Source organism: Anser cygnoides, chromosome 5 (assembly GCF_040182565.1).
Source record: "Anser cygnoides isolate HZ-2024a breed goose chromosome 5, Taihu_goose_T2T_genome, whole genome shotgun sequence".
Taxonomy (NCBI): Eukaryota; Metazoa; Chordata; class Aves; order Anseriformes; family Anatidae; genus Anser; species Anser cygnoides.
Genome location: NC_089877.1, coordinates 54,882,658 through 54,909,281, shown reverse-complemented (window position 1 = coordinate 54,909,281; position 26,624 = coordinate 54,882,658). Strand labels below are relative to the sequence as shown.

At 37.9% G+C, this 26,624-nt stretch overlaps 1 long non-coding RNA gene across 1 annotated transcript in view; it reads left to right on the top strand.

Moving 5' to 3' along the window:
- The window catches only part of LOC106047813 (uncharacterized), a 207,266-nt gene that overhangs the window by 104,780 nt on the left and 75,862 nt on the right, over positions 1–26,624 (top strand). Inside the window, exons 12-13 of the long non-coding RNA XR_010832008.1 lie at positions 4,672–5,945; positions 8,219–24,692. This is a non-coding gene — a long non-coding RNA (uncharacterized lncRNA). The remainder of the gene's footprint in view (positions 1–4,671; positions 5,946–8,218; positions 24,693–26,624) is intronic.

The following is a 26,624-nucleotide window of genomic DNA, read 5'->3' as shown; positions in this document are numbered from 1 at the left end:
GACTGACCCGAACAGTTTTGTTTTAACAAGACACTTAAAAAACAGATACTAGCAGTTCGAAGAAAATGATTTAAAGAAAGACAATGGAAATATGCAATAAAGTAGACAGACATACATCTCTTTAAGGGTTGTATAATTAAAATATACGTTCTTTATCAGGAAGTTTAATCCATATAGGAGGCAGATGGGTAAAAATAGATGTGTATATGGGTACCTTTATTACAATTTCTTAGATTTTGTACTCAGTGTAATTTAGTTGTGTTACTTCAGCATTAGGTGTGGTGGGAATGATTGCAGCACTGGCTTACTTGGAGCACGAAGTGTGCTGCTCCAGCTTACCAGCTTGGATGGTATACTCTGGGTCATCTATTTGACAAGACCTGCTTCTTGGGCAGAGTCAACTCTTGTCACTACCTGTAGCCACACATCACTTCCACACCCAAGGAGCCCCAGGCTGGTTTGTCATGCCTCTGCTCAGAGGCTAAGCATGTGGGTGATTCTGTCCAAGGGACTAAGGAAACGTCTTTTCCGTTCCTCACTTTGTTTCATGACTTCCATGTATAGCGCAAGCTTGCTTGTGAGAGATTGTCTGTACAATAATTTTGAGATAGATAGCCCTCAAAACTTTAGCTTGCTTTATCCTTTAAATTCAAATATGGTACTGTGGTCTATGTATTATATGTGTTCTCCTTTGATCCATAGAGCATGTGTTTCTGTCATAGGTTGTAGGTGGCAAGCTTGGTTCTTTAGTTATAGAGCAATGTCTTAGGGGATCTTGGAGCAGTTTCTCTTATCAGCAAAAATTGTGAATATCCCACAAATACCGATGAACTTTGGAGAAGTAGGCTAAAGATCTTAATTTTTCATGTATTCACTTACCAGTAGAATAAAATTAGATAATGTTTCTCTGTAATTGTGAAAATCACTTTTGACTTAAATTTAAAGGAAAGAAACTCCTTCTGACAAAGAAATTCAGGAACTTGAAAAGTCTTCCTTTCTTGAATAACTCTAAGCTTGGTACTTTGGATCAGACAAATACTAGAATATTGTAGGTTGGGGAAATGAAGATTAGAAACAAATTCTCCAGGGCTGATAAAGACTATAGATCCTAAAGGCTAAAACTATGAGAAAGAAAACATCACGCTAGGGAAGAGTAAAGAAGAAAAGGCTAAATAATAAAGTAAGACTTGATGAATGATTTCTGTCCTGTTTTATGGCCACTAGGACAGGGACTATGCTTGGCACTCCTTAGACATCTGCATTTCCCATAGGTATATTTTGTGTGTGGCTGCACGCCCCATGCAATAGGTGCTTGGTCATTATGACCAGACTTAACAGCAGAATTCAGGGTCACAGGTGAATCAAGAACAGTGTGAGGGTGTAAATGTTTGTGGAGACTTCCATCAAATAGTCATAATAACCTAACCCACATTCTTAACATTAACTGCCAGGTAACACTTCAGTTAATGGAAGCATATGCTTGAAATGAATTTCTTGCTGCCATCTTGTGTCTAAAGGCAAAATGACAAGGAAATTTCTAGAGTTCCAAGTACCGATTTTACATTCAACATCAGGATATTCCTCATATTCCTCTTAATGTCCCAAGTGTAGACAAAGACTAGTCCTAATAGAAACGTTTTTAAGGTTTATCCTTAAGAAGCATGGATAAGTGTAATTAAGCTTGTGCAAGAGATTTTTGTGAATTTTCAGAGAAACACGCAGTACAGTGACATTTAAGCTGTTAAAAGTTGCTCTCCCCATGCCTATTCCCAGTAGAATCATTTTATGAGGTACGAGAAGAAATGCTTAATAATCCTTACTTCCATGGTAGACAGGGCGGAACCTGGATTTGCAATACTGGTCACCCTATTAATTTTCTCCATGAACCCAGCCATTGTACACCTTCTAACACTGTTGTACCATGCTCTAGAAAGACTGAAAAGGACTGTTGCCCCATTGCATAGAACTTAATAGGAAAAAAGATGTAGCCTGCAATATGGTACTTTACAGGGTGATCTAACTGAGACAGAGATGACATAATCTGTTACATGAATTTTTAGATTAATTTCCCTCATTGTACTCTTCTTCATTCCACCTGTTTTTGCTCATGAGCCTTTGCTTTCCTGTGCTCCTGTTTTTATATCTAGCAAGTACCAAACAATCTTTAACTCTTGCTCTTCTCAGCAGAACTATAACCTTTGGCTGATGGAGGAGGCTGTTATTACGGGCTTCTTTGCAAGAAAGTGTTGTAACTTCCATTTGCCTTCTGAAGGCCAGCTGTCTTAAGACAAACAGGAGTTGAATGCAATTGTAACACTTCCTGTGGCAGGAGGTGTTTGCAGTAGGCTAGCTCTGACTTTTTGTTAAATGTTTACTGATGACTGTGATTATGAGGAACCCACCACATACATCCTTGCACTTAAACAGATGTTTATTGGAAACATCTGAAGAGAGTCTGACACCCATATTTACAATGTAATGAATGAAGACAGTGGTAGTAGGAAAATATTGAAGAAAGACAATGCAAAATCACTCAAAAAGTGAGTAGATATTAAGAGATTTGCAAAGCAGGGAGAAAGGATGATTTTGCACTGAGAACAAGCATCCACTGTGTTCTCTGTTCCATGCTAACCTCCACAGCTAGATCATCTAGTTCTTTAACAAATGTTTGACTTTCTTTCCAAGCTGTACCAGACCCATCATGAGTTTTCTTGCCAGTGAAGTATAGCCATGTCTTTTTGGGTTGTTTTTGAAGAACCACACTTACCATGCTGATTGAAAACCCAAATCTTTTTAGTTCTTATCTACTGAAGCCAGTGCTCTGTGAGAAATTGGTACACATCTTCCTCTTCCCTGTCAAACAAGTAAATGTCTTGGGGGGTTCTTGGCTTGAAAAAAATGTTCTGTAATGTCAGTCAATGGAACTTAAAATGTTTGGCTTAATTCAGTGATGACTTAGGTCTGTTGACTTTAATGAAATTATGTCTGCATAGATGAGGGTTTGAATTATATAAGTGCAGAAAGCATCTCTTCATTCTGTAGGCTTTGGAAATGTTGTTGGCTTAAACCACTGGAACAAACTACCCAGGAGAGAAGTGAATTCTCTCTCTCTTGACATTTGTAAATAAAACTAAATGCCTTTATGGAAGATATATTTTATTCAAACAGAAATGATATGACTCAGTGCAAAACTACCTGGATGAAACTCTGTGGCCTGTATTATACAGTCAGATGTCTTTTTGGACTTCAAAATCTAGGGGTCTTCGAAGTTTTCTGTCTTCTTTAATGCAGTTTCCTGTTGGTTATATTCATTGCTTCTTAACTAAGACTGTAGACTTTTGGGGAGCCAAAAGCCTTTCTGTAAATTTGCCTGCAAAAGGACTGTAGAGAATCTAGTAAGTGGTTGAGGGGTACCTTCCTGCTGACAGTAATGCTGAATACCTGTTGACATATTAAGCCACTAAAATCAGAAAATCATTCTCAAAAGAATGTTGAAAACTTTGTAATATGCTTAAGACATATTTACTTGTCTTAAGTTATGGACCATCATTTGGGTTTGGTGTTGACATAGCTTGAGGTGACTTTCAGGTTCTACTTCTTAAAAGGTATTATTTGAGCTTTTTTTTTTTTTTTTCCCAGTTTGAGTCACACATTTCAGTATCAGATAATATTTGCTTCTGTATTTAGAACTTATCCTCACAACACTGAACTCTGGACATTCACATATTTTTTTGAGATGAAAGCCTAGCTGCTGGCACAGAAGAAAACAGTCTCCTCAAAGAAATGTCTGGACTTAACATCCATCCTTAAACTGGATCAGTTTAGCATTGGCAAGAGTCCATTTGCAATCAATCTGCTAACAGAAGAGTGATAGAGTGGCTACTTTCCTTGAGTTAAATAGCTGAAAGCAAGCCTTGAGGTCACTCTTTGGTGCATGGTTATCACATCTGTAAATAGAATTGACCAAATTTCTACAAGGAGTTTTTCAATAATATACGGTTGGCTGTGCAGATCTAAATACAGTCTGAAGGTAAGGGAAGGAAAGGAGAGACTTTAAATTTCAGCTGACCTTTAGGAAAGAGGTTATATCACATTGAATAGCGATAATTTAAATGCTCCAGAAATGCACTAGCTATGAATGCACTTTCTGTTGAAAGATTAAAATTGAGTACAAATAGAGACGGCTAGATGCCACAGAGTATGTATTTTCACAAACATAATTTCAGAATGGTGAGGTAAAAGCTTTGCTGATGTAACGCTTAGAAGTGCTCTCTTTCATGAGAGAGAGCAAAATCCTAAATGTTTGTGCTGAACTACGGGAGCTGTTATTACTAGACGTTAATGTATCTCAGAAAAAAACAGTGACCTAGAAGGAACTGGAATATGCTAAACAACAGTTTTAAAACCAGTACTTAATAAAAGCTGTTTCCATAGGAACTCAGATCCGTGAGAACTGACAAGGTTTTTTAGGGACATTATGACTGGCGTATAATAACAATAATAATAGTTCTTATGTTACATACATAGCTTATGCATGCTATGTGTGTTTTGATTTCCTGATTTTATTTTTCAGAATAAAACATGGACTGTATTTTTTTTTTTTATTTCAGACATGCTTCTTTTTACCTACCCCTTAAGTTTCTGTGAATTCATTCTTATTATTTACTGCAGGAAATTTACTTAAAAACAAGTATGGAGTGAAAAGTTTGTGCTTTGCTTGTACCACCAAGTATTCTTGTTGTGGATTCCAGCTTGAATCCATGCCAGGCAAGCAGAGGAAGCTCCTTAGAACTGGTGAGAAAATGTCATATCTGCTGATAAGAAATTGGATGGAACTCTATTCTCCCTCTAGTACAATTTCTAATCACCTGTTACTGATCAGAGCCAGGGCCACTTGACATCATTTCACGATATGGTTCCTACTCATTATGGATTGCTCCTGACTACGTTATACTCAATAAGCTGGCAATCACCTTCCCTTCTGCCAGCATCTGCATGATATCACAAGTTGAAGCCTTCTTAGCAATCTAACTTCTTATAGTCCCTGTACAAGAGGGACCTCATTCTCTTTCTTCTGTATTTCCATTCACTTGGATTCATTTCATTTGTTTCGTTATTTCTCTACTCATTCTTGGATAAGACATAGTATCCTGTAATTTGTAATGGGGCTGATTCCTTTGACAGGTTTGTGGCAGACCTGAATGACAAAGCTCTTACAGGGTGACCAGCCTACTAGGAAATGGACTGATCCACCTTCAGTATTGAAAATTGCTCTGGAATTCAGCTACTGAGATTTTGTGGTCCAGCCAAGCATATGGCAAGAATAAGTGTCCCCATCTTGCCTCCCTGCACCTTCTCCTCTCTTTACTCCCTTACCTGTGTAGATGGCTCTATCTGGGGTGTGTATGTGTGTTAGTGTCACATTCACTGATTAGCAGGTGGTGTGTTTTTCCTCAGTGATACGTTTAAGGAGTGCATGGGGATCATTTGTATTTCTGCTCTTCCACGGTAATACAGAAAGTACTATGTTATTCTTGAGATAATGGAGCTGTATTTGCTAACGCAACTTGCAAAACATTTCTTTAACAGAAATGATTCTCAAAATTATGTCCAAAGTCCTTGTCTCCTAATGGTGTAGATTTCCTCAGAGACCTCCCCTAAAAGAGAAATCCTTTGGTTTGTCAGTGAGACAGACCTATTAAATAATAAAACCCACTGGAAATAAACAATGTATTTTATTGGTATTTCTACACGTTGAACTGTAGGGGGAGGTAAGGTCAGATGTTGAATATACAAGGCAACAATTGACAAAATAATGTACAGCATTTGTTTGTTGTCCACCCAAGGATTTGCAGTGCTGTTAAAATGGTAAAGTACATAGCAAATATTTGATGTGCCAAACCACAGAAGACGGTTGATGATGGTTATGGAGTGGAAGAGACTCGGTAAGTAGTCCCTGTAGTGTATTTATTATACTGTACATTTTGCACATGCTATTTATTGTACTGCTAGTAATATGTTTGTAGTTCTTTTTTTTTTCTTTTTTTTTCCCATAATGTATTATCATGAACAAAGACCCCGCAGGAGAGTTTTACTTATTGTGAAATAAGAGTTATGCTTCTTGCAGTCCCCTTCCTTGCATAAAAATCAAGTTAAAGTTTTGAGGAAGGAACAATTCAGAAGTGTTTTATTTCCATATAGAAAATTGTTCTGGAAATAAAGTTAGGTGTAAGAACAGTTAAAAAAAACAAAACAAAACACAAAAACACAACAAAAATATATACACACAAAAACAAACAAAGCCAACAATGAGACCCTAAAAGCAAAGAGAATTGAGCTTGAAGGAAGACGGAGAAAGCTGATGTTTTGAACTTCTATTCTCCAGTCATTTGCTTCCTTATTTTTCTATTAATTTTCCCACCAACACCATTCATTTTTTTTTGTTTTGTTTTGCTTTTTCTCCTCCTGACATGTCTGCAGTTCAGTCCTTTGCTCTGACAAAAACATGCTGTTGCAGCTAGCCAACTCACTTGCCACGAGCAATGCAGCTGTGCCAAGTCAGAGCTCAGCATATGCCGGACACCTCTGGTTGTGGGAATGTGACTTCCATGTGGATGTCTAAGCTAGGTGCAACATCTCTGTGGTGTGAGAACATCTGAGAAAGAGGCTTCCTGGGGGTCTGCCAGTGTGTTTTGCTGTCCAGGTCTGTCAGGTTCTCAGGACAGGAGATGACTTTGCATTTATTTTGTGTGTGGTAAAGCACCCTGGAGCAGGGCTCAGTGCTTACTGTATAATGCTGACCCTCCATTTTGAAACTGGGAAATCATGAATTCTATATATGTTTTTCTCCTGTAACCTAGCCTGGATGATTCCTTAAGTTCTATTCTGTTTTCACTTGCACTGCTAGACCTCAGCAATTTAGCTGATTTCAGTTGTAGGAGAGTGTAATGTGTTTTTAATGTTACACTTAAAAACGATTAAAAAAAAAAAAAGAAAAAAGAAAAAAGGAAGAAAGTGCCCAATTTGAATTAGTGCAGAGATATCTATGGTCTAAATGTGGACCACTTTTCAGAACAGAAATTGCCTGCAAGACAGACTTCTGTCCTTCAAATACTTGGGCTGATACTTTAAGCTTGTGAATGTCCTGCTTGAAGGTGGGACTCTCAACTGCTTAATGTTAAACATGTGCGTTAAGTGTTTGTCAGACTAAGTCTGCAACTTTCTTCTCAAGGCATCTACGATTTACTGTGTGCATTTGCTAGGCAACTTTAAACAATGCACCTTTATTCTGTTTACAGCAGCTATGGATCTATTTCTCTGTGTTTGTGGAAATCCACATCTGGCATTTTCAGGGATGCCTGAGCCAAGCTCAAACCTCAGTGTTTGGATATGGGGTGATGGTAGACACATGTCTTGTCAGTTCCATGGTTTTGTTATTTTTTAAATGTATTTGATTATACACTGGGCTTATATAATGAAAACAAAGCTTTCATTAGTCTGGTTTGGGAAGGGCTGTGGTTGAAGCCGGGGGGAGAGGAATGGCAGAAAAGGATCATGGGGAGGGAGGCAGGGTAGAATGAAGGAAGACAAACAACCAATGGTGCTACAGCAAGTGAGGGGAAAACTTCTGAAGAGAGCATTTGAGAGATGAGTGGTTAAGAGCTGGCTCTCTCCCAGCTCCTTTGGAGAAGTCAAGAAGTGGACTATTGATCCAGATGTGTTCCTGAGTATGAGCTGCAGGTACCTTTCTGCCTTTGTGTGAGGCTAGCTAGTGTGAGCAAGGGGCTCTAGGAGCCTGGGAGTTCTGGGGTTTAACACTGTAAAAATTCCTTGCCTCTCACCCTTGCTGTTTCCCAAGTGGTAGAAAGAGGGTACCAGGTGCCTTCCATAGGTGGGCTCCTCTGGATTTTGGGGAGATAAATAAACGGGCACCAGAAGGATCAAACTCAGTGGAAAATAGTGGTCCCCTCAAGACTGCATTTTAAATTAAATTAAAATTCATTAGTTTTGATGTAATGTTTTTAAAAGTTGTATAACATTCAGCATTGTGAGATCTGGTCAACTGAGAAGCAGGGGTGAGTCTATACATATGTCTCTTTGCTAAAGACATATTTCACCAATCAGAAATTGAAATGCTGTGTAATTAAGATGCCTGGATCTCAGCCAGTCTGAGACAGAATGTTTGTCCAGTCACATCTGTCCTGTGCTCTCTTTACAGGGTCTCTTCACAGGTTAGGAGCAGCAATGAACTTAACCAAAGTGAAGATAATTTATGGTGATACGCGGAACATGGGAAGTGGGCTGGAGTTTTTGTGAGTCTGAAAAAGCAGAGAACCTAAACTGTAGGGAAAATATCTCTCTCCTAAAGATGAAGGACTAGATTCTCAATTGATGTACATCTCTGTAACTTGGCATCAGTGAAGCTATGCTGATTTACACCAGCTGAAAAATCTGGAAGGGAACAATGCACTTTTTGTTTAATTTTTATGTGCTCCTCAGACCATCCGTCACATTCAGTTGGAGAGGAATAACATTTGGTAGATGTTTAGTCTTGACTTTTTTTTTTTTCTCCTGAAATGGTAAGTGAATTAAATGAAGTGAAGACAGAATAAGGCAGTTTTATTATTAAAGCTAACTGAACAGTCTGAAAAAAATTAAAATAAAATTAAAAAAGAATTTGTCAAATAATTTATTTGACATCATGGCAAAATATGGGCAAATGCATTATTTTTTATAAGAACTGTTAAATAAAAATGCAGAGAAGTAGATTGTGGTGGATATGACTAGATTTACAAAGAGTTGGCTGTATAAAACAGTCTGGCTAATCTATCTCTTTCACAGTATATGTTATAAGGTCTCTACCTGTTGCACCTTTATCATTCACTGTTATCAATGAGTGCTGAATATCATCAGAAGAGCTAAGATCAGGGGGTTATCAGTTCTATTTTAGGTACCAAAGTGGAATTTGAACTGATGTCTGTCTTTACCTGCTGAGTTCATTTTTCTGCAGTGGTTGAAATCACATGCTAGTGCTGTTGTGTACCCTTTACAAATGGCTCCTTCTGAACAGAGGGTGGTAGAGTGGTGGCTTGCTCAGAGACAGGAGCGCTGTGCCAAAGCATTAGAAATGATTTATGGAGTGAGGTCTATGCTCACCCAGAAGGAACAAGTGATTGTAAGGGGCTCCTTTCTGTTTTTGCCTAAGCTTATTGTCAGAGTTGGAGGGGAAGAACAGGCAATGCCAAACTGCTGGCTCCCTTGTGTGTAGACAAGTGTTAGACTGTAAACAGGGCTGAGGATCTGGCAGACTTTTTATCCATCTCTCCAAAATGTTGGCCCATGCATCATCATCGGCAATGAGCAGGAAATGACTGGTGCCAGCAAAAGCATTGGAGCAGGTCATTTCCCCAGTGGACCAAGGGATTGGATTGAGACTCCAGGAGTTCCCGTTTAGGACATGTTCTGCTGCTGGGCAATACACATAAAATTACCATTATTACAACTGGACAGTAGGTCACAGTCCAACCTGTACAGATTAAAATAAAACAAAACAAACAAACAAACAAACAAACAGTTTGTCAAGGGTGTTGTAGTTCAATGTGGGAAAAATATACCTAAAATATTATTCTCAAGCCTACTGGCCAAGCTGTACAAACTACCCTTGCAGTCATTGGGAAATAGCTATGTGGGAAACATACTTCCTCTTTCACAGAAGATCTTGAAATTTCTAATTATTACATTTTGCCTTCCAAATCAGAAAAGAAGACAGGTGTTTTAAACAAGACATGAATTAAAAAACAAAACCAAACCAAAACAAAAAACATTTTGGGAGAGACTCAGTGAATTTGGAAACACTCAAGAAGCCAGGTTTACCTCCCAGGCAGCGTGGCTAGGACAAATAGCTTGGGAGTCCAGGGAGAAGACCGCCTTGCTACTCAACAAGGCAGGTGGGGCTGGACTGTGGCGAACCAGCCACCAACCAGCCTTGACATCAGGGAAAGCTCAGTTTGAACTAGTTCAAGTTAACTAACCCAGTGTGAACTGCAGTAGGAGAGGAAATGCACTGGGCACAAACTTAACTCCCTTTTCTTCCAGCATGGAAAAAACAAGGAGATTTGCTGGAAAATCACCTTGTGAAGAAAAGATAGGAGAGAAATGATCAGCTCTGGCTTCTGATGGTGGGTGAGCAAGACTTCATTGTGCACTTTTTCTGACCTACAACCCGCATGTGGAATGTGCATAATCTTGTGCAAGTGTGTGGGCAATTTGAAGTTATGCTCTTTACCAAGAGAGGCTATGAGGCTCAGCAGAGAGTGGAGAGTTTCATCACATTACATAGCAGTCCAAGTTAGTAAATATTATGTGGGTTGCGCTGGTACACAGTAGTACACCAAGTGTTGCTTACATGGCTTTAGAGGTGTTCAGTCTGATTCAGTGGCTTCCTAATACATTTAGTGCCAAAGACCTATATAGCAGTATGCTTCTCTTGGACAGATAGTTCCTGAAAACATAAATCCCTGTGTGTGGTTACTGCACAACCAGGATCTGACTCATTGCTTCACAAAGCACTTTTAGTTGCTTTGGAAACATGTTGATATGCACTATACAAACCCAGTAACTATGCTACTCCAGTAACAGTCTACTACCTCAGAGTTGTCAAGAAAGCTTTGCTCTCTGCTATCCGCACCATAGCCACTAGGAACCTAATGAGACGAACCAAACTGGATCCCATAGCTCCAATGACTCTGAAGCCATCCAGTCAGTCAGTGTTCCAACTGATGGGGAGCTCTCAAGGGGTGCTAGTAGCATACTAGTAGCGTATAGTCCACTACAAAGTATTGCACAGTTTTCTTTCCATACAGTAGAGGGTAGTAAAATACTCAGAGACTGTTTGCAAGGAAAGAGAACCAAATAGTAGAGCAACTAAGTGGAAAATAAACAAAAATGTCTATTTTTAAACCAAGCTAAATCCATATAATTTTAAGTGGGGAATCTTTTGAGTCCTTGTAAAACAAGTTCCTTAAGTGTTTGACTGATGCTATTTAAATGTGTAATGACTTGGCCTATAAAAAAAACACAAATATATTAATTGCTTCTCTTTCAGGATGAAAGTATCAAACATTTTCATTGTGTTTTGCATGTTTAGGATGCAAACAAAAGTGCTCATTGTGAACCTGCCAATTAAAGTAGCTGCCAGTAGGAAAAGGAGACGTGCTTGTGGCTTTCTTTGGGTTAGCTAAGGTCATGTCTACAACTAATGCACAGGTTCTTGAAAAATTTTGGCATCTGAATGCGTGAAAATCCCATGTAATATTTGACTCTTTCTATCAAAAGTTTTGTAGCTGTTTTGCTCTGAAAGCAATGTCTGCAGAACAACAATGAGGCTTTATTGTTTTTTGTTTATTTGTTTTGTTTTTACTTAAAAATACATATAATGCTTAAAGAATGCAAAGGACTGTCCGAGATGTTAGTGCTAAGAACCTAGTTAAAGGACTGCCCTTGATCTTCAGAGTACGGTACATGACTGGTCTAGTCTAACAGTCAGCTCATAAACCATGTAGGAAACCAAAGGAAGCTGATGGGAATAGTCATGTGCTTCTAGTTAAGGAATGGTTTAGAATTGTACTGTTTACAGAGCTTAGAGTTTTGAAGTAACAACTTTATTTCTATTAAGTCATTGTCTGCATATTTCTATAGTACCATTTAACTACACGCAAAATAGTTCAGTAACATCATATTTCTCTTCCAAGCACTGCATAGAAACCAGGCTCTTTTTTTTTCTTTTTTTTTTGAGGATTTCATAGAAATCTATAACCTGTGGAATTGATTTCCAGTCATGCTCTTCTACCAGCTGAGCCTGATAAGACCTAAATCCCAGCTCACTTGTATGTATGTATCACCAGTGTATGCTAAGAGCAATCGGAATGACTAACAGACAAGGCACGCTGGCACAATGAGCTGTGAAGAGCTGAGAATCTGAACCAGTGTTCCCTACTGCAGAAGAAAAGCTGTATTTAAATTCATATATGAAATGGAAAATATTTAATTTACATTTATGTAAAGGTTCTAAATTGGTTTATCTAAATTGCATATTTCTATCTCAGGTGGTGGCACTTCATAGGAAGATTTTAAAGAAGGTGTAAAGCCTTTGGGTGTGTGTATACTGAGTTTGTGCTACTTAATTCTTTGCATTTTATTGGTAACTATTACTTAATTCTTTGCATTTTATTGGTAACTATTACTAAAGATTCAGACGAAAATTTTTTAAAAAAATAAAACAAACAACAAAACAACAACAACCTGTAAGCCAAATCTACTTTATTTTCAAGAATCTCCAGTTATCACTCACATATCCTTGCCAAACATGTCATTTCTCTTAGCAACGGTATACATGTCTTTAACAAGTATTTTAACCTGTGAAAGAAAGTCACAGAGCACATTTCTGAAATGCAAAGTTATGTTCAGATGTCACGGGGTTGGATTCAATGATAAATTGCTTCCCCTTCTCACAAGGTCATGGAAGCTATTCTTGCAGGGCACGCTCAGTGTTTCAGTGCAGGTGGTTTGAATGAATTTTCGTCTTTCCAGTGGAATCTGGCTTTGCTTTATTGTAGTGTTATGTCATTGTGTGTGTGGTACAGTGCACACACAGTTGGTGAAAAATGTTATTTCTACAGAGAAAGATTCTTGCAAAGATAAGATTAGTTTAATACTTTTTTTTTTTTTTTTTGTAATTCATCCGCATTTTAAAGTTAAATTGTCATCTGACGTAGCTTGGAGTAATTGTTAGATGGCAACTTGGTAGAGATACAACAAGAAATTTCCAAAATTCTGCTTTCAGTTTTGCATGCACATAATGGGTAGTGCAATTTTTAGTGCTGTTTAAAACCCCTTTTAAAACAGGTCTTTCTGGGTTGCCAGATGTTAGCAGTGGAGATACAGTCAAAGTAAAAGACTGACCAGTATTTTACAGCCACATTGGCAGTTGTTTCTGTCATCACTTTGGGATGTGTGAGGCTGAATGATGTGGCAACATAGCTGACTTTGGTTGTATGTCTACCAGAACCACAAATCTGTTGCTGTATGGAATGTACCTTTTTTCTATTTAATAAGTGAAGGCACAAATAATACATGGAGGTTCTCACATCTCTTCTATCTCTCATTCCCATCTTTGGATTGCCTGCTAAGTGCTCCAAGTGCAAACTAACCTCTGAATTTGATATACAGGATCCTTCTATCTCATTCATGTCTTTGTAAGGCACATTAATAATTAGCAATATCAGTCAAATATTCTCTTTTCTCCCAACATGTAGTTAACCAAGCGGGTCAGACAGACCTGCAATGAAATCACATTGCCAGTGTCCTCTTTTAAGCTTTCTACAACATCTTGTTTTCTCCAAGGCTGTCTTTTAGACAGTGAGTTTCATAGGGCAAACCTTATCTTTATTTATGGCTTGTTTAGTGCTAAATGCTATTTTGGTGTTTAAAAGATTCATCATAAACATAGTCCAATGTACTTATAAAAACAGCTTTGCCTGACCCAGTGCCTTAATAGCGTTCTTTAACTTCTCTTTAATCTTTTGGAAGAAACATTTTAATAGCCACTGCAGTTTAATTCACCAGTTCTTGAACTTTTCTGGAGTACTGATTTCCAAATAGCGGGTTTGGATTAGAATTTGCAAACAAGGTTTGAAAAGCCCATCTAAAATTGGGATTCTTGCCCAGCCATTGGGAATGGAAGAGGGAATGCATAATTTGCTTTCTGGTAGAGCTCTTGGGTATAGGTAACCTTATGGTTAGATCTGGATTAAAAAAAAAGAAAAGTCTTGAGAACCTCTTCTGTTAGAACCTCTTTAGATCCACATAACTGGCAAGAATAAGAATGCTGATATAATTGGGGATTAATATCTTTTATTTTTCTGTAGGGATTGGTAGAAGATAGGGTTAGGGTTTTGGAAAGGAGGGCCGCATCAAGTCTGATTTACTGCTGGATTTGTAAGGGTTTGGGAGAAGGCTGGCAAAGTCATAAGCAAATATTTTATTTTCAGTATTCCTGGACACATTTTCCATTTAAGGAAGGTTTGGGATAAGGCTAGGGAACTGGAAAAAAACATGTCTATAATAGCTTTTTGTGGGGTCTTCAGAGGTAGAAGTATTATGGTGTAGGCAGGAGCATATGCTTCATATTAGGTATTCCAGTACGGTTTCATCCTCTGTCTACAGTACATGTTAATTTTAGGGCTAGGGCTAGAATCGTGTTTTCAGAAAAGAAGGTAGAAAGCCTTTTTATTCTTGCATTCTGCCAGACTGGCAGAGATAGGATTAAAGTTTGCATAATCAGGAACAAATACTTTATATTCAGATTTACTATACAGATTGGTCACTTTGAATCAATAAATTTTAGGCTTAGGTTTAGGCTGGCGTTATGGCCCAAAAGAGGGAGGCTGTATCAGCCAAACTCACAGTTTGATTGCTTAGGACCAACAGAGCTTAGAAATAAGGTTGGTTGTTAATGACTCAATCGGTTTTTCTTCATGAATTAGTCACTTGGCTGCGTTTCAGCTTTTGGTTAAAAACAGGAGCAGAGTTAAGAAGAAAAGGCTTCCTGAGCCCAGCTTGTCACTGAGTCTGGAATGGCTTCAGGGATCGGAAGCAGGTTAGTGTCATGAAAGGTAAAGGCTGTTATTCAAATTTCTTATGAAAACAAACTGAGTGAATTTGGGAGGGGCGAAGATTGAGAAAGACTATTGGTGATGATACAACTAGTGCCTTTAATATGTTTTAGCTGCAAGAATTAGTTCACTGCTGATTTATTAAGTAGCAAGATGGCCGGAGTTTATCTCAAGTTTGAGGGAGGAAAAGGCTTGACCTGAAAGCTTAGGACGAAGGATGATGTCAGTGAATGATGTTTCAAGTTCACATTTTCCTGTAGGGATTAGTCCTACAATTACATTTCAGGCTAGATTAGAATTGACTTTTGAGTGCAGAAAATAAGGCTTGAAGAAGCCTGTGTCCTGTTGGATTCCACATGATCCTTAGGGATAAGAAAAGCCTACTTCACCAAATCCCATTAATTTGTCTTAGGTTTTGCTCTAGCTATTGGTTACCCAGCTATAATCATAACTTTGTTATTGTGTAAGGACTCAGGAATGCAAAGCTTGTTGTTTCCAGGATGCTATTAGATTCCATATAGTTAGTTTTGGTAGAAGTACTTACAGAATAAATTGACAGTAAAGAACAGCAGTATATGGTGTTCACCCAAGGATTCTAGAGAAAGGAGATAAATTACTGTTTTATGTAAAATCATTATAAACTGTTTGGAACAATCAGGGATGAATATTGCATGTTGGCAGTGAATCAACATGGATTTGTAAAGGGAGATCATGCCTCACAAATCTAGTATCATCCTTCAAAGAAGCCAGAAAACTAGTGGATAAGGAAATTATGGTTGCTATAACCTACTTGGTTTGTGATTTACTGAAAGCTTTTTAAAAATCCTAAGAATTCAGGATAAAAGAAAAAGACTTCACATAGGTAAAGGCTGGTTAAAAGACATAAAGCAGAAGTCAGCAATAAATGACCAGTTCAGACAGAGGAAGGAAGCTACCAGTGAAGTATCCATGGGATTTTTCCTGTGGCCTGCACTGTTCCTGACATTAATAAACAGCCTGGAAATGAGAAGGAGAAAATCTTGAGGTATCTTAGTTTGCTAGCAATACTAAGTCATTCAGAATAGTCAAAATAAGATTTGTCTGCAAAGGATTATAGGAAGAAGTAGGGTATATAAAATGAAATCAGCAAGTGACAATTTCAAAATTGGCAAAAGAAGTTATTTTTGCCTCACATTGCGTTGTTAAACTGTGAAGATCTCTGCCACAAGATGTTGTGGTTATTAAAACACTCAGATGCAAAAAGTCCTGGGATAAAATGAAAGAAACATCCAGGGCTGTTAAAGATAGAGATGCTCTTTCTGTTTCAGAAACTGCTTGGCCACAAATCGCTGGAGGTTATAAAAATTTTCTGGGGAATTATTGAAGTATATTACACTGTTATCACAGTCTTCCCTGGAAATCCACTTCTGAACACCACCAGAAATGGGTCCTGGGCTAATTAGATGCTTGAACTAATCAAATATAATATGGGAGGGTCTTTATAAATTCATCTTATATAAAAAAGGACCAAGTATTAAGCATATCTGAATAAATGTAGATGTCATTGGAAATTTCACAATATTGTTGTCCTTATCATCTTACTACATGATTAAAAGAGAAGACAACCCCTCTAGTAAGATTACTCTTGTACTCTGCATTCTGAGTACCTTTCCACACACCTTTGTGGAGTTCATGAGTGCTTTCCATAGTATCTATAATGAAAGTAGGTATCGAATGACACAGATTGGAAATAAATTATTTTTTTCCTTTTGCACAACGATCCTCTTTCCCAAAGTCAAAGCTGAGAGAGATGAAGTTAATTAAAAGCATATATGTTAGGCATCATGAGCAGTCTTGCAGCACAGAATTTATGTTGCCAATCAAGCAATCTTTGCTTCTAATAGGCACAGACTGCTGAGGTTTGAGAAACTGCCCTCAGTTACATTTACTGCTTTTGATTTGAAGGTAGTGAGTTTGTCATAGTGTCATCACTCACACTTTTGGTGAGGACCCTCACTGGCTGAAATGAGCAGTAGTTTCATTTAGGCATTTAAATTAGTGTCAGAAAGTCAGGAGGAAAGATTTAGTCATTTAAATTGCATGGAGAACCTGACAAAAATTCTGTATTGCTCAGGTACAATGCAAAAATTTGCTAAATATCAGGCTGCAATCAAACATAGATACTCAGGACATAGACTAGTCATTCAATATTTATTGGAATTTTTTGCGTTGGAAATTGGAAATTATTTTGCGTTGCGAGAATATTGCTCATCAGAATTAATCTGGAAACAAAGGGGAGAGTATTCAATGTATCAGCACCAGAAATATCTATCTATATCATAAACAAAATCCTGCTGTATATTCCTGGTAATCTACCTCAAGTAAAATACCTAGTAAGACTCTAATTCTGTTTTTCCTCTTCCATGAAAGGTATGGCTGTAGGGGTACCACTTCATACAGGTAAGAAAATGTTCAATGCATCATGGTTCCCCTGTCTTCATTATGCCATGGCCAATTTAACTTGATCCAGACCTCTGCCTCTACTTGTGGAAGACAGCTTCATCTGTGGTCCAGAAATAATCCGAGTCTGAATCTTGGAAAGCCACAAGACTGAGGTCAAAAGTAGAAAAAAGAATCTGAGCAGCTTATTGTTCCACTGAATCCCAAACTGTATTCACTGTCACCTTTTTGCTTCTAATAACTTTGATATTTCTTTAGTGTCTGCAGCCACTGGCAAAATACAAAGTCATTGTATCTTCTACCACATGCTCTTTCAAGCAAATAAAAAATATCTTTGCACTAGTATTTCTTTCTTGAAAATGAGACCTTCAAATTATGTCTGTTGGCTTTTCTAATATCAGAAGTTTGCAGGAGAAAATACTTTGGAGACATGATGATTATTACTTGCTTTGAGGGAACTATTGTAGGTGTGGAAGACAGGAGAGCACAAAACTCCTGTAAAAACTATCTAATGGCTCCTTTTACTTATGAGATTCAGCTTCTTAATTCATATTCCTGACAATGAGTTGCCTGGGTCTCCATTCTCTCACAGGCAATTTCTGTAGTCTGGATACATGTAACTCTGTAGCAGTATTTTGCAAAAGCAGTAGAAAGTGGTGATACTGTTAGATGACCTTGGATACCCTGTGATTTGCAGCAGCATCAGGAGATATGATTGTTATTAGGTATCAAACGGTAGCTCACTATAGAATTTTCTAAACTCCAGTTGGCTTTTCACCATGTCCCAGAACCAACCTGACATTTCACAATAGGGGAATCAAATGTCTTTTGGCAGCTTCTGATGTCATAGTTGCTTAGAGCCTGATCTCAGAATTTGGCAGCCAAGAGCCCCTTTATCTGTACTCAGCTGTGTAAAACAGAGAACAGAAAATCTGGGTGTCAGCAGTGCTGTGACCTTCATGTGGTGTTCAACAGATTAGGAGAAGGCAGAATTGTTATTACTAGTTTTAAACTGTGAATACATATTTTTGGTTTTGTCAATATGTGAAGCTAATGAAAGCCTGTCATGAGAAGTGTACAGCATATCACTCAAAATGGATCTCATTTTGATGACAGAACCTGGACAGAAGTGTTGCACTTTGCTTTACACTGTTCTGCCATGGCTGATGTGTTTGTCATCTTGAGGAGAGGGCAACTCTTGTCTTCCTATGCATATTAGCCAGAGTTGCATTGAGAAGCAAAACAATTGATCACTGCAGAGTGGAAACACCACATCTGATGCTCTAATGTTTAGTCTGTTCTGAGGAACTGTGGAAATTCTTTAGAAGAAAATATTCTGCATAACATGCAAGATTTCTAATCTGCCAAACCTCTGAGGCTATTGGGCTAAAAGTGGGGTTTCTTTTAACAGTTTATGATCTGGCCGATCTGGTCTGCTTGTAATATACAATATTTATCACTTGTGGGCCTTGGCCAGTATCATAAATCAATTGAGTGCTACTTAAGTAATATTTGAACAGCAGTTAAACCTTAAGTGAATTAGGGGTTTCTATTCACATGGTGGTCATCTGCCACAGATGGTTATGTGGGGAAAACAGCACTTTTCATTTTCAGGTCCTTTCCTATATTTTTATACCTCTAGAAAAGTAAAGTTAATTTACTTCTGCTTCCTATCTTATAGAGTAGTGTCTTAAAACATGAAGAGATCTTTCAAGAATAAAGTGAAAGATCAGGGATATTTTTTTTATAAACAGTATATTAATAAACAGGAATTGATGCAAGATTAAAACATCAAATCAAGAGAGAAGCAGAGCAAGTTTAAGATTTTTGAGCTGCAACTCTTATTATCTTTAGTCTGAACTGTGTGATATGTGGTGTTGTCTTTAAAGTCCCATCTTTTGGGGATACACAATAATATAAGGACCATACTTTCTTTTAGAGTCATCTTTCTGACTACAACAGCTGCATCCAACATTTGAAAACATGATTTTTAAAGGCTATAGCATGAAAAAAAAATAAAGAAAATAACAGTTTGAGCACAGTCTGCTAGTTTTGCCAAACTTTCAGTTTCCAAATTAGACTTCTTGTCTGTGTGTCCTTCAAATGATCTTTCTCCCAGAAGTTGGAGGGGTATGGTTGGACCATGGAGTTTGCATCAATAAAAGTGAGTAGCTCTGTTACGACCAGTTCCTAGCTGAAACTGGAACTGAGTGAAGCTGCAAAGCCTTCTTCTATTGCAAGGATTACTGTAATTTTTGCACATCTCACACTGCATTATCTACATTCAGAACTGGAGTTTGTCTCTGGCAAGAGCTGTGCTTCCCTAATTATGTCTGGCATGCCCGTTCTCAGTTGTGAAGCATTTCTTGGTATCAGCTACTGAATCTGAAGGGACTGTGGTCCCTTTTAAGTAAAATTTTATTGTCTCATCTGCTACCAAATCTGAGAGGTATTACCACTTATTTCATGGGCTTATTATCCACAGTTTACTTTGGCCTATTGGTCTTCAAACAGGGTTTTGTTTTATACCTCATCAGCACCTGGTCTTGCTACTCCATTGATGTAGCTGGCATTGAAATGCATCTGGCTCTGCCATCTAGCTTGATTTGAACTGATTACTGATTTAATAGTGTAACAGTAAATATGTCAGCTGAGTTTCTGTCTGCCTTTTTCTGTAATAAATATACAGAAAGATTCTATGCATCTGCTATTTCACACTGCAGATTGCTTTCCCTTCAGTAGAGGTCTTTGCAGATAGTCTCAGAAACAGCAAGAGCTGTTGCCTGTGTTTTTCCTTGCATATCAGTGGTATATGAAGATACTGCTTCCTCTATTACTGTCACTGCTGTGTATAGGCTGGCCCTTAATTTTTCTGTCAAATTGCTGTCTGTAGCACATGCATTAGGTGGCAACTACAATACATGACATCTGCATTCTCCATACTGTTTGCATAGTTTGGAGTTTATGCACTTGTTCTGCACCAATCCATTACTGTTATGTTCCTTTCAATGCTCATTATATCTGTTTTTTCAATGAGTGACATTTCTCTAAGGTTAGGTTTTAAAAATATAAAAAAGATCTTGGTTTTGCCTTTTCTAAGATTACATGTGGTTGTCAGTAGTGTGAGCTGTGCAATATAAACATTTTTTTCCCCTACTGTTAAATACAAATATTTACTCAGGTAAAGGCAAAACATAACATTTTTGTTTCTACTGCTCTTTCTGGGCTCATTAAATATTTTCATGATGGTCTCCAATATTTAAGGCATTGTTCCAACAGTAGTGCCGTGATGATCTTCCCCCTCTTCCCCCTCCCCTGAGAGTAGTGCCCTGATGATCTTCGCCCCCAAACAAAACAAACCAAACCAACCAAACAAACAAACCAAAAACATGTTATAACAATGATTTTTGTCATCTTCCAATATAAATTCTGTATGGAGCCTCAGTTCTTGCTTCCACAATTTTAATGCCTACCCAAGGATTTTGTCTGAAAATTCACCATTCCTGATAGCTGGCATCACTCCATGCTAATGATTTCCTTTGTTCCTTGCCCATGTTTCCTTGTTTCTTTGTAAATCATATTCTCTTTGTTATTGTGGGTCTCACAAGATTAACCTCTGTTGCCATCTTCCATATGCCACATGCTGAGTAGAAACATAAGAAAACACCAGATTTCTTAAGTAATATGGTTCTAAATTTAGAAAACTGGAACAAAACTTCTGCCTTGACAAGTCAGTGTCCCCAGATAATAAAGACTACGTTTAAGGGCCTTTGGTGCTATTAACCTTTTGCTGCCCCAGACTACGCCTTCAAGAGTAGCTTTCATAGCTGTGAGAGCCGCTGCCAAGGTGGCTCTTCACAAAAGCCAGAGCAAGCCTTTGAATGTATAGACTGCACTTGGTGTTGGAGTTTCAACAGGAGCTGTGAGGATTTGGGAAAGTGGTGGTGAATCCCACTGACTGGGACGGAGAGGGTGTCTCCCACTTTGTAAGTCAAGGCTTAATTGTGAAGTAGACTCTCAACACCAAGTTAGGGAAGAACTTTCCGTGGGAATAGATTTGCCTATAAATGCTTTTAGACTACTTTGCTGAGACCAAACTGGCAGTAATTTGTTGCTCAGCAGGTGAAGGGAAATGCTGTTACAAAAGTCTTTGCTCTGGGAGAAGGTGGACTCAGGTGCTAGACAGCTGCATTATTATTATTATTTTTTTTTTCATTCTTTCTAACCTTAGGTGATTAATTGGTATCTGGGGGAACTGCTTTTGCAAAAGGATGAGGAAATATAATTGTTCTTTGTTGCAATTCTGTCTATGTACAAGGAATACTTATAGACTCCCATTTCCCTTGAATGCTGTAAGAAGTAAGCATGGGAGACTCATTGTTTTAGTACTCTCCGTGGACAATGATCTACCATAACCACCTCTTCTTTGCTTAATTTCTTTCTTAAAATCATCTTACACGCTCTCTAGTTGTCTCTGGGATTTTTCTGCTGCCTGATCTATGTGTGCCTGTGGTTTTGCCTGTTCTCCACTGAACAGTGATCATTGCCCTGAATTTGCTCTTAATCCCCAGGGAAAATTGCAGTAGTTAGTTCTTTTTCTAGGCGTCTGTTTTGGGTGCTGACTTTCAATGTTTCATCTGTTCCATGGAAGTGTTGTAATCAGTTTTACATTTAGCCTACTACTTTATGCTTGACAAAATGTGACTCCTAAGTTCAACACTACTATCAGATAGCTTTGCTGTCCCTATTTGTAGATGCTAGTGTTTATTGTATGTTATCAAGCTGAAGTTCTCCTTTTCCCCACATAATGTTTTGCTTGTTTTGTACACAGACTCCACGTTTCAGAATGGAAGAGAATTCACACTTAAACTCACGCAAAGAAGATATTTAGTTTTCCCAGGTTTCTGGGTGGGATGCTTAAGCAAATCCTATCTATTAGTTTTAAGAAGACCCCTTAGACGTTTGAACCTGACCATTTTTCCTGCCAGCAACACCTGGCAAGAGAATTAAATAAGTTAAATTGCAGAAATATTTAAGATCTATTCTAGCTAAAGCCTTTTTGTAAGATGTTTGTATGCCAAATTATATCTGGAGTAAACTTCTACAGGCAAATGCTAAATCAAGAGCAAGGGGTACAGAAAGAAGTGTAAAGGGAAATAAAATAGAAAGACAGACCCTTAGCAATAATGAAAATTGTTACAGATAACTTTATGGTATTAACGTAGATAATTGCCAGAGTTGTAAAATTCAGATTTTTCAGTCTGCAACGCTCCTGGGAGGTGGTGGAGTTGAAGAAAATCAAACGTAATGGTTCATATATAATTCAGAATTTTATTTCTTTTCACCATTCTCAAAAGAGTAAACGTGACCTACTTTCTACATGGTGTAGTTTAGTGGGAAATTCCCCCAACTCCCTGTGTTAGCTTGCTTGTTCCTTTCTTAAGCAGGTGCTAACTCCCATCTCTGCTTTACTACTGCTGGCATACTATATGCTAAATGTATTGTGACATTCTTTCCTCTCAGTTTACAGAGAAGATGGTTGTGCTCTTTCCCAGATTCCAGTTTTGTTAAGCTTCTGGGATTAATGTAGGATCTAAATTAATTTTCTGCATGTTAGTTGTCAACCACAGTGAAGTAATTAAATAACAAGATTTCCTCTAAGAGTTGTGCTTTTATTCTTGTAATCATTACTTGTAATGATGGTTTAAAAATGGAAAAAAAAATATGCAAAAGCACCTGCATAAAAGCTCACCACTTCTTGTTTATTTGTCAAAATGCATGTTTGGAATAAAATAGGAAAATTTCATTAGAAATCATAGAATCATAAATGGTTTGCATTTGAAGGGACATTAAAGATAATCTAATTCCAACCCCCCTGTCATGGGCAGAGACACCTCCTATTAGACCAAGTTGCTCTGGCCTTAACCTGGCCTTAAACATCACCAGGGCTGGGGCATCCCCAGCTTCTCTGGGCAATCTGTTCCAGTGCCTCACCACCCTCATAGATTAGATATATGAAAGCAATTCTTTACTAAATCTACCCTCTTTTAGATTAAGGCCATTATCCCTTATTCTGCCTCTACGTCTGTGACAAATTTTTCCTCCTTGTCTTTTCTGTAGGCCCTCTTCATATATGGTAAGGGCACCATAAGATCTCCCCAGAGCCTGCTCTTCTCTGGGCTAAACAGTCTCATCTCTCTCAGCTTTTCTTCATAGGATAGGTGCTCCAGCTCTCTGATCATCTTCATGGCCCTCCTCTGGACATGTTCTAACAGCACCCAGGTGCAGTACCTTGCACTTGATCTTGTTGAACTTCATGAGGTTCACATGGACCCACCTCTCAAGACCTTGAAGGTCCCTCTGGATGACATCCCCTTCCTACCACTGTGTGGACTTCATTACCCTGTTTGGTGTCATCTGCAAACTTGCTGAGGGTCAATGAACCTGAAACTCAAAGACGAGCCAGTACCAGCTCCATTGTAAGGCTGGTTTTGAGCTGGAAAGATTTCAGTCCAAAAGACTTGTTCCAACCCATCTTTACAACAAACAAAGAGAACAATCTAAAAAATCTGAGAGAGGACAATGAGGAAATTGGACCTAAGGTTACAAGTCAAGCCTGTCTCCGTATACTTTACGTTTCTACAGAAGTATGTTAGAGGAAAGAAAGTATGAGAAGTATGTTATGGAATGAAACACAGCTTTGATTCTGCCCCCTCAGAAGAGCCAATATTTAGTTTGTTGGATCTAGTCTTATATAGAGGAGAAGGAGCGAAATTAAATGAGTATATGCTCTGCTGTCAGTGTATTGAGCTCATTCAGACCTGTGGAGATTCTTCAAATTTTTCAATTATTTTCCCAGTATATTATTCCATCATGAATGGAGAGAGAATAGGAACGTTAGCCCTCTTTTGCTCAAATACATATTGAGTGGACCTAAAGGAGATGGTGGAATATATGGAATATATACTCTTATATACTCTTGAGAGTGCCTCTCTTATGTAATATATGAGATATATACTCTTGAGAGTGTTCTACTTACTTTTCCTAAGAAGAGTCACTACACGATTTGATTGTCAGATGTATGCAACAAGCAAAATGAAATCATATTTCTCCAGTAAATGAAATGTATCCTTTCAGAACTGTTTGCATGGAATGATTTGAAAAATAAGCATGGTTCTGTTTAGCCATAGTTTATTGTTTATTTATTTGAAGTAAGCAGTTTCTTTCGGCTGCAGACATTAGACCAGTGAGCAAGAAGGCTTGTTCATATATTTTTGTTTTACTTTTATGATCCAAGTGTTAGGAGCTGGGAATTTGGATCCAAAGGGGATGAATTTACGTATGCAGGACACGTTGTTCAAGGAGCTAATACTTACAGTAAACAGAGGTTGCTTAACTGTTGAGTAATGCTACAATAGTTATTTCCAATATTTTGCAAGAAACAATGTTCATGCAATGTTTTACCACTAGCAATTTGTTGGTGGTTTTAATTCCATGCCAAAAAAAATCTCTAAGGGCTGTAATTTCAAAAACATGGAGTATCACACGTTGGGAACTACACTCTCTTTCTACTTTTGTAAGGTAAGCCATATATGGAAGAGATACAGTTTCTTTTCTCCTCTTAAAGTTACTTTAATATCTAAATGGTGTAAAAATACCCTTGTGACATCACATATAATCAATTCCATGCATTGAAAGGAGATAAGGGTGCATGCAACTTATATTACAGGTAATTCTGCTTTAAAAAAGTCTTTCTATCAAGAATACAACAGATCACTTCAAGACAGATGTAGTCTGAAGGGGCCATATTTGCCTTCTGTTTTAGCAATGTTCAGGTGTTTACATTATAATGAGTTCAAACCTAGCAGTACAAAAAATCTATACCATATTAGGAAGTACTTTTTGTCTTAATTCTTTGTACAATATATTTCATTTATTGTGATGAAGATAAGAGCGGAAACAAGTTTAAAGTGCTTGAAAACAAATTATTTTTAAAGCACCCATGGATCTCTCTCTCTCCAGATCCTATTAACATTCATAACATTCCTCTATTTAGTGTACTTCACTGTAGTTATACATTATTGCTATAAGTTTTCCTTTGACTGGTAATAGGTTGCCATAGTATAGTGGAGCTCAGCTTTAGTAACCACTCTTACTAAATCAATTTCTTCCCTTTAAGATGGACACGTTCTTATTTTACAGATGGACGACTAAGGGATAAAGAGGATAGATGGTCTTTAAAACATCTTCTTGTGGTCATCTAAGTGGCAGAAGGAAGCTGGAGATTTTAACTCCTATGCTTTTCCTTTCTCTATTCTTGTGCCATTTATATAGGTATGCATGCCTGTATATGAATAGAGACAGATTTAGATGTCTGTACTGAAGGGAGATAGAGTTGAAACAGATTTAATTAAACTCTACTGTTCATTAATCAGAGTTTTGAGCCCAGAATACTGGAGACTAAGCATGAATGTTTTGAGGAGAAACTAGGAGTTTTCCAGTTTTTCTGCCACCAGTTTCATAAGTTTCTTTGCTGGTGCAATCCTATCATTGCCACTTTCTTTAAAAATAATGTAAGATCATTTTGGCCTGAAGTAAGAAAATTGATGTGTACTTATTTATGTGGTGTAATGCTGTGCATACCGAAATACATACATAATTATTTTCCTCAACACATCTACATTGTATTAACTGTCAGCAGTTTTTATGCAGTTCCAAACAGACTGGTCTTTGGTTGCTTCACTTTGTTAAGGCAGTCTGACGAGAACTTTAGTTGGCCCTTGGGAAGGGTTGCTTCCAATTTAAACTTCTAGTTTAAGGTATGAGGTACATCAATTTGGTTATTATTTATTTATAATATAATTTATATTTATAATTTATTTTTTATCAAGCTCACCTCAAATTAGCATTCACTTGTGAAAGTAATTATATTAGTAGGTCTTTGCCTCATTTCCTTTCTCTATTATTTAGCATTAAATTCCTTGATAAGTAGTAGCAGAGCCGGTATCGAAAATTGTGGCTACATCTGTGCATTTTAGCACACACAAAAAAAACCAACAACCAACCAACCAACCAACCAACCAAACACAACTATTTAGGTATTTCTCCCTCTAGAGTCTGCTTTGCAGACAATATCTGTCTTCAGAATACGACATGTCTAATGTTCCTTGGTGAAACATACACAGGAAAAGACTGGCTTTTCATTGAGATATCAAGGTACATGTGGTGGTATATGAAAAAATACTGAGAACAGTTTGCCAGGCTCCTTTTCTGTAGGATGCTGGTTAGCATAAAGGCAAGTATACAGTGCTCACAGTAGAGTGGACTATCTGTTCTTAGTTGTGAAAAATGGTCTGACATCTTGTCTTTGGTATGGTGAAAAGAGAGGCTAAGTAGGAAGTAAAGGAAAATACAATCTAAAAGAGCAGAAATTAGTGTAAGAAGGAAGAGGGTTAGGGGGATGAAGAGGTTGAGAGGAGGAGGTGGTGGCGCAGAAGTGAAAATAATACTTCA